Raw genomic sequence first — 11924 nt, 5'->3', positions numbered from 1 at the left:
AACTATAGTTTTGGCAAGTCAGTGAGGACATCTACTTTGTGCATGACAGAAGTAATTTTTCCAACAATTGTTTACAGACAGATTATTTCACTTATAATTCACTGTATCACAATTCCAATGGGTCAGAAGTTTACATACACTAAAATGACTGTGCCTTTAAACAGCTTGGAAAATTCCAGAAAATTACGTCATGGCTTAAGAAGCTTCTGATAGGCTAATTGACATAATTTGAGTCAATTGGAGGTGTACCTGTAGATGTATTTCAAGGTCTACCATCAAACTCAGTGCTTCTTTGCTTGACATCATTGGAAAATCAAAAGAAAATCAGTCAAGACCAAGACCTTGGCACCTGAAGGTACCACGTTCATCTGTACAAACAATATTACACAAGTATAAACACCATGGGACCACGTAGCCGTCATATCACTCAGGAAGGAGACGCGTTCTGTCTCCTAGAGATGAACGTACTTTGGTGTGAAAAGTGCAAATCAATCCCAGAACAACAGCACCAACAGCAACAAGGACCTTGTGAAGATGCTGGAGGAAACAGGTACAAAAGTATCTATATCCACAGCAAAACGAGTCCTATATCGACATAACCTGAAAGGCCGCTCAACATGGAAGAAGTCACTGCTCCACAACCGCCTTAAAAAAGCCAGACTATGGTTTGCAACTGCACATGGGGACAAAGATCAAACTTTTGTGGAGAAATGTCCTCTGGTCTGATGAAACAAAAATAGAACTGTTTAGCCATAATGACCATCGTTATGTTTGGAGGAAAAAGGGGGAGGCTTGCAAGCCGAAGATAACCATCCCAACAGTGAAGAACGGGGGTGGCAGTATCATGTTGTGGGGGTGCTTTGCTGCAGGAGGGACTGGTGCACTTCACAAAATAGATGGCATCATGAGGCAGGAAAATTATGTGGATATATTGAAGCAACATCTCAAGACATCAGTCAGAAGGTTAAAGCTTGGTCGCAAATGGGTCTTTCAAATGGACAATGACACCAAGCATACATCCAAAGTTGTGGCAAAATGGCTTAAGGACAACAAAGTCAAGGTATTGGAGTGGCCATCACAAAGCACTGACCTCAATCCTATAGAACATTTGTGGGCAGAATTGAAAAAGCGTGTGTGAGCAAGGAGGCCTTCAACCTGACTCAGTTACACCAGCTCTGTCAGGAAGAATGGGACAAAATTCACCCAACATATTGTGGGAAGCTTGTGGAAGATTACCCGAAAAGTTTGACCCAAGTTAAACAATTTAAAGGCAATGCTACCAAATACTAATTGAGTGTATGTAAACTTCTGACCCACTGGGAATGTGATGAAATAAATAAAAGCTGAAAAAAATAATTCTCTCTACTATTATTCTGACATTTCACATTCTTAAAATAAAGTGTTGATCCTAACTGACCTAAAACAGGGAATTTTTTACTAGGATTAAATGTCAGGAATTAAAAAACTGAGTGAAAAACTGAGTTTATATGTATTTGACTAAGGTGTATGTAAATTTTCGACTTCAACTGTACTTTAGAAGAGCCCATCCAAGAAGGATCAAGTACATTGGCCACAGATAAAATGACGGCAAATCACATTATATCTACAGCAGCTTTGATGGGACTGATCATGTCAACATCATACTTTAAAATTTTTAGCTAGCTCTAGCAAGCTAGCAYTCATCATCGTGAGTCAAGTTGACAATCTACTGGCAAATCATTTTCCATCCATGTCATATGAAGAGAAATAATGAAATTATAGATAAAATGTATTTCTGCTCATTGGCCATTGGCCATGAACATTACACAACAAGTTGGGAATAGCAAATTCAAAAATGAGTGGTTTGGAAGGAATCATTGGCTATCTGCAAGCATTGCAAAGGAATCACTAGCCTGATATTCAGTGGAGTGGGTGTGTGGTCCCAAGTCTGGGTTTAATGGCTTCTTTTCCAAGCTTAAAAGGATAAACATTCAACATTGTTCATGCTGTCWATCCAGTATGACTTCTGCTGGGCTCAAAACAACTGCAAACACAGAACTGGAAAAACTGAGCAAGAGGACAAGTACATTAGAGCGTCTAGTTTGAGCTCCGACTTGCGTGAGCAAGAGGACAAGTACATTAGTGTCTAATGTACTTGTCCTCTTGCTCACGCAGTCAGAGCAAGTTTTTTTCCCTGAGTTCCCAGTTGTCTTGAACTCACTGATGTCAGATTTCCCAGTTCTGAGTTTGAAGTTGTTTTGGTGTACACCAGTCTCAACATCAACAGTGAAGAGGTGACTCAAGCTTTACGTCAGGCTGGTCTCATGTAAATTTAGTTAGCGAGTCCTTTTAAGTACTCTGGCCAAAAGGGGCCGTTCCATCATGCCGACACAATGTCTGTGTTCACTTGGGCGTGGTCACTGACTGGGTGCAAGTTTATATGAAAAGCAATTATCTCGTTTTGAAGGCTAAAATCACATTGCTATCTTCACAAAAGTATTTTCATATTTAATATTATATTATATATTATATTAMATTTTATACAACATTTAGATGTAAACTTGATACATAGGATGCATACACTTTCAGAGTTACCATTACTTTGTTATACCATTCTTAATGACATCACAAAACAATAAACAATGTGACAGGATTATTCTTTAGATCCCCCCCTGACCATTCTTAACATTCGTATTTTACGAATATTGTTCCAAAGTTCATTCTCTTTGAGAAAAGGTTTTGGCAGCAAAAGTCTCTCTGTAACAAAGGAGTTCCAGTCTTCCAGTACTGCAGGGCAAAGAAGAGAAAATTCTCTCTAAATTTACGACCCAGTGTTAAGGTGTCAAGACCGGCACAGCCCCACTTCCTTCCCCTCCTCTTTGCGCGAGAGGGGGTCTGGCTATCTTCAAAAATGTTCCTAGCTAATGGGTCCTTTGATCCACTGTCAGGAGAGTCAGAAGGCTCCGCTGATACCCAGTGGTAAGGTTTTGGGACTCTAACAGGCCCTAACAGTTTGTGGGCTCCGTTTGTCACCGTTATAGTGCAATTGATGTATTGTTTAGTGTTGTGTTGTGTAGTGGCTTTGCTGGCATGCATTTTTTTTTTTTTGTCCCATCAAGATGTACATGTTAAAATCACCACTGGAACAGAGTGACAAGTTATGGTATGGGCAGGAATAGGCTACGGAAAACGAACACAATTGCATTTTATTGATGGCAATTTAAATTCACAGAGATACTGTAACAAGATCCTGAGGCCCATTGTCGTGCCATTCATCTGCCGCCATCACTTCATGTTTCAGCAGGATAATGCATGGCCCCATGTCATAAGGATCTGACACAATTGCTGAAAGCTGAGCATTTCCCAGTTCTTCCTTAGACTGCATACTCACCAAACATGTCACCCATTGAGCATGTCTGGGATGCTCTGTATCGACGTGTACGACAGCCTGTCCCAGTTCCCACCAATATCCAGCAACTTCGCACAGGCATTGCAGAGGAGTGGGACAACATTCCAAAGGCCACAATCAACAGCCTGATCAACTCTATGCAAAGCAGATGTGTTGCGCTGCATGAGGCAAATGGTGGTCACATCAGATACTGACTGACTGATTCTGATCCACGCCCCTACTTTTTTTTTAAGGTATCTATGACCGGTCATGTGAAATCCATGGATTATGGCCCAATGAATTGATTTCAATTGACCGATTTCCTTATGTTACCTGTAGCTCAGTAAAATCTTTGAAATTGATCATGTTGCATTTATATTTTTGGTCAATGTAAATAATGATTATCATTTCACAGTAACCGCTGTTGAAAGGAGGAGAAACATCATTCAACCATTAATATTTTATCACCACCGAGAGCAGAAAACTATTAGCATGTAAACTGTGTAATAAAGGGTGCTTATAATCATTAGATTCATGAAGTGTAACCATGGAGACAAGAGGCATAGATTTTTCCTAATAGAAAGGTTCACTCAACTGAAAGTAATCAATGTTCTTGGTAATGATAATGTGATAATAATAGTATTGAAGAGTTCTAATTGGGCATGAGATCAATGAACGATCATCAGGCAAGATGGGAGCAAACATTTGTGGGGAATGCACTCTCCATACTCTCATCCTCAGTGTCTTAATCTCTCCCATCCTCTATCCCTCGCTCTCTCTCTCTCCTCTCTATCACCCTCGATGATTATCTACGATACAGCTATTACATTGTTTCGCTCAGGCTGAACTACATAGACAGATGCCAACTGCATGATAACTCTCTTCTGGATTCTGTCCCTCTCAGGCAAAGCTCGAACTCTGAGATAACTGTTCACATTTTCGTGGGGATAATTTATGAGATACTTGTCATGTTTTTCCACTTACTGTACTGATTGTGTATGTCAGGGACATTGTATTGTGACACATCACCAACTGCCAGTTGCGTATCAGTTGTCAATTCAATTAAAGTCACTCTTTCACCATAACTCTTCTCTTCCATGAAGAAAATCAGAATACCGAATATGTTTTAGGGTACACTACATTCGACACTACAGCCTTATCCAGTGGACATTGACAGGGGGGACTGTAGCACTATTGAGTTAAGTCTGGATGTAGATGTAGAGTGGTTTGTTCTCTTTCTAATTGGTGTCACGAGTATCACTTATTAGGATGCAAACATTTCATGACTAAGAAGCCCTCAACAAGTGGCTTCTTCACAGTGGTGTAAAAAGTACCCAATTGTCATATTTGAGTAAAAGTAAAGATACCTTAACAGAAAATGACTCAAGTAAAAGCGAATGACACACATTAAAATACTACTTAAGTAAAAGTCGAAAAGTGTTTGGTTTTAAATATACTTAAGTATCAAAAGTAAAAGTATAAATAATTTCAAATTCCTTATATTAATAAAACCAGACTTTTTATTGTTTTGTAGATTTACGGATAGCCAGCAGCACACTACAACACAGACAATAATTTACAAACTAAGCATTTGTGTTCCGTGAATCTGCCAGATCAGAGGCAGCAGGGATGACCAGGGATGTTCTCTTGATAAGTGTGTGAATTGGACCATTTTCCTGTCCTGCTAAGCATTCAAAATGTAATTTTGGGTGTCAGGGAAAATGTATGGAGTAAAAGGTACATTATTTTCTTTAGGAATGTAGTGGAGTAAAAGTTGTCAAAAAACATAAATAGTAAAGTACAGATACCTCAAAACATGACTTAAGTAGTACTTCAACTATATTTGAGTAAACTTAGTATGATTTGAATTGGCACAGGGATTACTGGTGCATGTGTACCCTTTGGGCATGGTCAAAAGTAGTGCACTATAAAGGGAATGGGATGCAATTTGGGAAGCAGACAATGTGTGAGGCTTATTTGGTGCAAAGTTGACCAACAAATAAACGAAAAGAAAACTTTATTGGTCACATACACATATTTAGCAGATGTTATTGAGGGTGAAACGAAATGCTTGTGTTCCTAACTCCAACAGTGCAGTAATATCTAACAAATCACAACAAGGTCAGTGTCACGTTCCTGACCTGTTTTATGTTATTTTTTGTATGTGTTTAGTTGGTCAGGGCGTGAGTTGGGGTGGGCATTATATGTTTTGTGTTTCTTGTTTAGGTCACTTGAAATTAGCCTTATATGGTTCTCAATCAGAGACAGGTGTTTGACGTTTTCCTCTGATTGAGAACCATATATAGGTTGGCTGTTTCACACTGTTTGTTTGTGGGTGGTTGTCTTCCGTGTCAGTGTATGTTCGCACCACACGGGACTGTTTCGTTGTCGTTAGTWTATGTAGTCTGTTCCTGTTRGTGCGTTCTTCATGTTTTATGTAAGTTCTCTCGTTCAGGTCTGTCTACGTCGTTTTGTTGTTTTGTAAAATTATCAAGTGTTCTTCGTGTGTTTAGTTTCGTCTTGTTAATAAAGATAATATGTCATCATACCTCGCTGCAAATTGGTCTTCCGATCCCTCTCTCCTCTCCTCGTCCGAGGAGGAGGAAGAATTAGAGTTTCGTTACAGTCAGCTTGACGAGTTGAAATAGGAGAACGGCAAGATGACAGCAATCTGTAAGTCATTGAAAGAGGAGATCAGTTCTGTGTATGAATCCATGATAACAATGACAGATCAATCAGATCTCGAGGGACAATCAAAGCGAAACAACATTGTTGTGGACGGAATTGCAGAATCTCCACATGAGACCTGGATGGAGTCAAATCAGAGTTTATTTGTCACGTGCGCCGAATACAGCAGGTGTAGACCTTACAGGAAATGCTTACTTAAGGCTCTAACCAATAGTGCAAAAAGGGTATTAGGTGAACAATAGGTAAGTAAAGAAATAAAACAACAGTAAAAAGACAGGCTATATACAGTAGCGAGGATATAAAAGTAGCGAGGCGTCATAGATATAGTTAAAGGTTAAAGTGACTATGCATATATGATGAACAGAGAGTAGCAGAAGCGTAAAAGAGGGGTTGGCAGGTGGTGGGTGGCTCGACACAATGCAGATAGCCCGGTTAGCCAATGTTGTTCGGCCCAATTGAGGTAGTATGTACAGTGTATAGTTAAAGTGACTATGCATATATGACAAACAGAGAGTAGCAGCAGCGTAAAAAGTGGGGTTGGGGGGGGGCACACAATGCAAATAGTCTGGGTAGCCATTGGATTACCTGTTCAGGAGTCTTATAGCTTGGAGGTAAAAACTGTTGAGAAGCATTTTTGTCCTATAGACTTGGCACTCCGGTACCGCTTGCCATGCGGTAGTAGAGAGAACAGTCTATGACTGGGGTGGCTGGGGTCTTTGACAATTTTTAGGGCCTTCCTCTGACACCGCCTGGTGTAGAGGTCCTGGATGGCAGGCAGCTTAGCCCCAGTGATGTACTGGGCAGTATGCACTACCCTCTGTAGTGCCTTGTGGTCAGAGGCGGAGCAATTGCCGTACCAGGCAGTGATGCAACCAGTCAGGATGCTCTCGATGTTGCAGCTGTAGAACCTTTTGAGGATCTCAGGACCCATGCCAATTTTTTTTAGTTTCCTGAGGGGAAATAGGCTTTGTCGTGCCCTCTTCACGACTGTCTTGGTGTGTTTGGACCATTCTAGTTTGTTGGTGATGTGGACACCAATGAACTTGAAGCTCTCAACATGCTCAACTGCAGCCCCGTCGATGAGAATGGGGACGTGCTCAGTCCTCCTTTTCCTGTAGTCCACAATCATCTCCTTAGTCTTGGTTACGTTGAGGGATAGGTTGTTATTCTGGCACCACCCGGCCAGGTCTCTGACTTCCCTATAGGCTGTCTCGTCGTTGTCGGTGATCAGGCCTACCACTGTTGTGTTGTCTGCAAACTTAATGATGGTGTTGGAGTTGTGCATGGCCATGCAGTCGTGGGTGAACAGGGAGTACAGGAGGGGACTGAGCACGCACCCCTGGGGAGCTCCAGTGTTGAGGATCAGCGTGGCAGATGTGTTGCTACCTACCCTCACCAACTGGGGGCGGCCCGTCAGGAAGTCCAGGATTCAGTTGCGGAGGGAGGTGTTTAGTCCAAGGATCCTTAGCTTGGTGATGAGCTTTGAGGGTACTATGGTGTTGAACACTGAGCTGTAGTCAATGAATAGCATTCTCACATAAGTGTTCCTTTTGTCCAGGTGGGAAAGGGCAGTGTGGAGTGCAATAGAGATTGCATCATCTGTGGATCTGTTTGGGCGGTATGCAAATTGGAGTGGGTCTAGGGTTTCTGGGATAATGGTGTTGATGTGATCCATTACCAACCTTTCAAAGCACTTCATGGCTACGGACGTGAGTGCTACATGTCTGTAGTCTTTTAGGCAGGTTGCCTTTGTGTTCTTGACCACAAGGACTATGTTGGTCTGCTTGAAACATGTTGGTATTACAGACTCAATCAGGGACATGTTAAAAATGTCAGTGAAGACACCTGCCAGTTGGTCAGCACGTGCCCGGAGCACATGTCCTGGTAATCCATCTGGCCCTGCAGCCTTGTGTATGTTGACCTCTTTAAAGGTCTTACTCACATTGGCTACGGAAAGCGTGATCACACAGTCGTCCGGAACAGCTGATGCTCTCATGCATGCCTCAGTGTTGCTTGCCTCGAAGCGAACATAGAAGTGATTTAACTTGTCTGGTAGGCTCGTGTCACTGGGCAGCTCGCGGCTGTGCTTCCCCTTGTAGTCTGTAATAGTTTGTAATCCCTGCCACATAAGACGAGCATCAGAGCCGGTGTAGTATGATTCAATCTTAGCCCTGTATTGATGCTTTGCCTGTTTGATGGTTCGTCGCAGGGCATAGCAGGATTTCTTCTAAGCTTCCGGGTTAGAGTCCCGCACCTTGAAAGCGGCAGCTCTACCCTTTAGCTCAGTGCGAATGTTGCTTGTAATCCATAACTTCTGGTTGGGGTATGTACGTACAGTCACTGTGGGGACGACGTTCTCGATGCACTTATTGATAAAGCCAGTGACTGATGTGGTGTACTCCTCAATGCCATCGGAAGAATCCCGGAACATGTTCCAGTCTGTGATAGCAAAACAGTCCTGTAGTTTAGCATCTGCTTCATCTGACCACTTTTTTATAGACTGAGTCACTGGTGCTTCCTGCTTAAATTTTTTCTTGTAAGCAGGAATCAGGAGGATAGAGTTGTGGTCGGATTTACAAAATTGAGGGTGAGGGACAGCTTTGTATGCGTCTCTGTGTGTGGAGTACAGGTTATCTAGAATTCTTTTCCCTCTGGTTGCACATTTAACATGTTGATAGAAATTTGGTAGAACTGATTTCAGTTTCCCTGCATTAAAGTCTCCGGCCACTAGGAGCGCCGCCTCTGTGTGAGTGGTTTCCTGTTTGCTTATTTCCTTATACAGCTGACTGAGTGCGGTCTTAGTGCCAGCATCTGTCTGTGGTGGTAAATAAACAGCCACGAAAAGTATAGCTGAAAACTCTCTAGGCAAGTAGTGTGGCCTGTAATTTATCACATTATACTTTACTTCAGGCGAGCAAAATCTAGTCTGAGGACAAAGTGAGGGAAATGATCTCTCAGAAATTGAAGATGGATCACAGGAAGATTGAGGTGGAGCTCGCCCATAGTACTGGAAATCCCACCACCGGCCCAGGTGATAGGCCCAGGCCGATAGTGGTTCCTGAGGTTCAAGGACAATGTAGCTGTTCTGGAAAGAGCCAAGAACTTGAGAGGAACACATATCTTCCTCAACAAGGACTATCCTGAAGCTGTGTGCCAGAAGAGGAAAGAACTGATCCCAGCCATGAAAGCTGCCAGAGCGCTTGGGAACATTGCGTACATCCACTACGACAGACTGGAAGGGATGAGAGAGCCAAGCCTAATGGGTTCGTAGCCTCAACCCCTCAGCACACACACACACCAATTGATTAATGCTGAATGTATATATTTTTTCTCTTGCGTTGTCTGCTCTTTTCAATATTAAGTCTATCTCTGATAAGCTACCCAGGAAAGGGCTGAAAATAGCCCATATTAATATACAGTTGAAGTCGGAAGTTTACATACACCTTAGCCAAATACATTTCAATTCAGTTTTTCATAATTCCTGACATTTAATCCTAGTACAAATTCCCTGTCTTAGGTTACTTAGGATCACCACTTTATTTTCAAAAAGTGAAATGTCAGAATAATAGTAGAGTGATTTATTTAAGCTTTTATTTCTTTCATCACATTCCCAGTGTGTCAGAAGTGTACATACACTCAATTAGTATTTCGTAGCATTGCCTTTAAATTGTTTAACTTGTATACTCCACTATGCAAGTAACCATTTCGGGTGCGTTCGCAAATTCAGTCTGGCCATCTACTCCGATTTCAGAGCACTCTCGTCTGAGTGTGCCAGAGCGCAGAATAACTGATGAACTTACGAACGCTCAACACCCGTTGAATATGGCCGGTCTCAGTTAACGTCGACAAAAGAAGCATAATTAAATTGTTGCCAGCAGATACAGTCACCAAAGCTATGGATAACATGAAAACAGCCTAACCAGCTCTACTAGAGCGAGTAAAATGGTCAGAGTTTGGGTGGGGCTTAAGCTTAAGAGGGTGTGAACAATGCTGAATGGGTGTAGACAAAGAAGAGCTCTCCAGTACAATACCAAAACATTCAAGGCAATTTTCTCAAAAGTGAGATTACAAGTTTAACTTTCAAAGCAGAATTACTTTTCCACTACTCCTCAAATGCAATGTATGATATACCATTTTGTAGCTCAGTGTCTCTGCTTTTATCCAATGTTTAAAACACAATTTCAGGCCTCCCGAGTGGCGCAGTGGTCTAAGGCACTGTAAGTGCTAGCTGTTCCACTAGAGATTCTGGGTTTGAGTCCAGGCTCTGTCGCAGCCGGCTGCAACTGGTAGACACGTGGGGGGGCGCACAATTGGCCCAGCGTCGTCTGAATTAGGGGAGGGTTTGGCCGGCAGGGATGTCCTTGTCCCATTGTGCCCTAGTGACTCCTGTGGTGGGCCGGGCACAGTGCACGCTGACACAGTTGCCAGGTGTACGGTGTTTCCTCCGACACATTGGTGCGGCTGGCTTCCAGGTTAAGTGGGCATTGTGTCAAGATGCAGTATGGTGTGGTTGGGTTGTGTTTCTGAGGACGCACAGCTTTTGACCTTCGCCTCTCCCAAGTCCGTACAGGAGTTGCAGCGATGAGACAAGACTGTAACTACTAATTGGATACGACTAAATAAATATATATTTTTAAATACACTAAGGCGGTCGGTATTGGTTCTGCCTCATTGCACTCTCCTATGAGGGACTCTCATCTCTGAGAAGTGGAAGAGGAGATGTAGGAGGAGGAGGACATTGTAACAGGGGTGAAATATCTCTTGTGGGCTATGACTAATACATACAAGGGATATGTGGACACCATATCAACAAATACCTGTAGTCGATATTGAAAATATATATTTTTCTCAATGACAGTGGTGACTCAACATGTAGAATCATAGGGACATTTATAGAAAATGACGGCCGATGTTCTCTGGTCAGAAGAGATAGGATGGCCACGCTGCTTTTACGTGTTTGTTGCACGGTCTGTCTAGTCCTTCCAGTGAAGAGGAGAAGTATGGTAATGTAGTGCTAGTGCTGTTGGAATGTTTCAGCTTGCCTATCAGTAATACATACAAGGAACCTGTATGAGGCATCACTACAGTCCCTGGTTCGAATCCAGGCTGTATCACATCCGGACGTGATCGGGAGTCCCATAGGGCGACGCACAATTGGCCCAGCATTGTTCGGGTTTGGCCGGGGTAGGCCGTCATTGTAAATAAGAATTTGTTCTTAACTGACTTGCCTAGTTAAATAAAGGTGAAATAAAATCGAATAAAAAACCTTTACATCAAAACAAACGTAGCCTACATACAGAAATGATACCATGGTCCATATGCAGTACCTGTACAGAGGTGATCCAATAGGTTTATAGCAGTACTGTTAAAATCACTCTTTATTGGTTCCATTACCTTTTCTATGAATACAATGGACTTGAACTTGCGTCACTAAATCCTAAATAAACTGCTGTTAAGTTTAGACAGTATTGTGAGTAACAGTCTGATCTCACAAAGTATCAAAACTGGGAAACAACAAACGATATCATCAGCAAAATGTTCATCCATTACGGAGTAAAACAACCATTAGAGAGAAACAACCATAACAGAGAAACAACCATAACAGAGACACAACCATAACAGAGACACAACCATAACAGAGAAACAACCATAACAGAGACACAACCATAACAGAGACACAACCATAACAGAGACACAACCATAACAGAGACACAACCATAACAGAGAAACAGTAGAATAAATACAATAATGAAGTCAGCACCACAGCAATGAAGGTTCAGTAACAGCTGCTGCTGGACAGGGTACTACCTGGATCTAGCTTCTCTTCTAAACTGACTCATAACCACTAATTGGTCTTCTGATTTCATAA

Source organism: Salvelinus sp. IW2-2015, linkage group LG30 (assembly GCF_002910315.2).
Source record: "Salvelinus sp. IW2-2015 linkage group LG30, ASM291031v2, whole genome shotgun sequence".
Lineage (NCBI taxonomy): Eukaryota > Metazoa > Chordata > Actinopteri > Salmoniformes > Salmonidae > Salvelinus > Salvelinus sp. IW2-2015.
Note: the sequence above shows the minus strand (reverse complement) of the source record.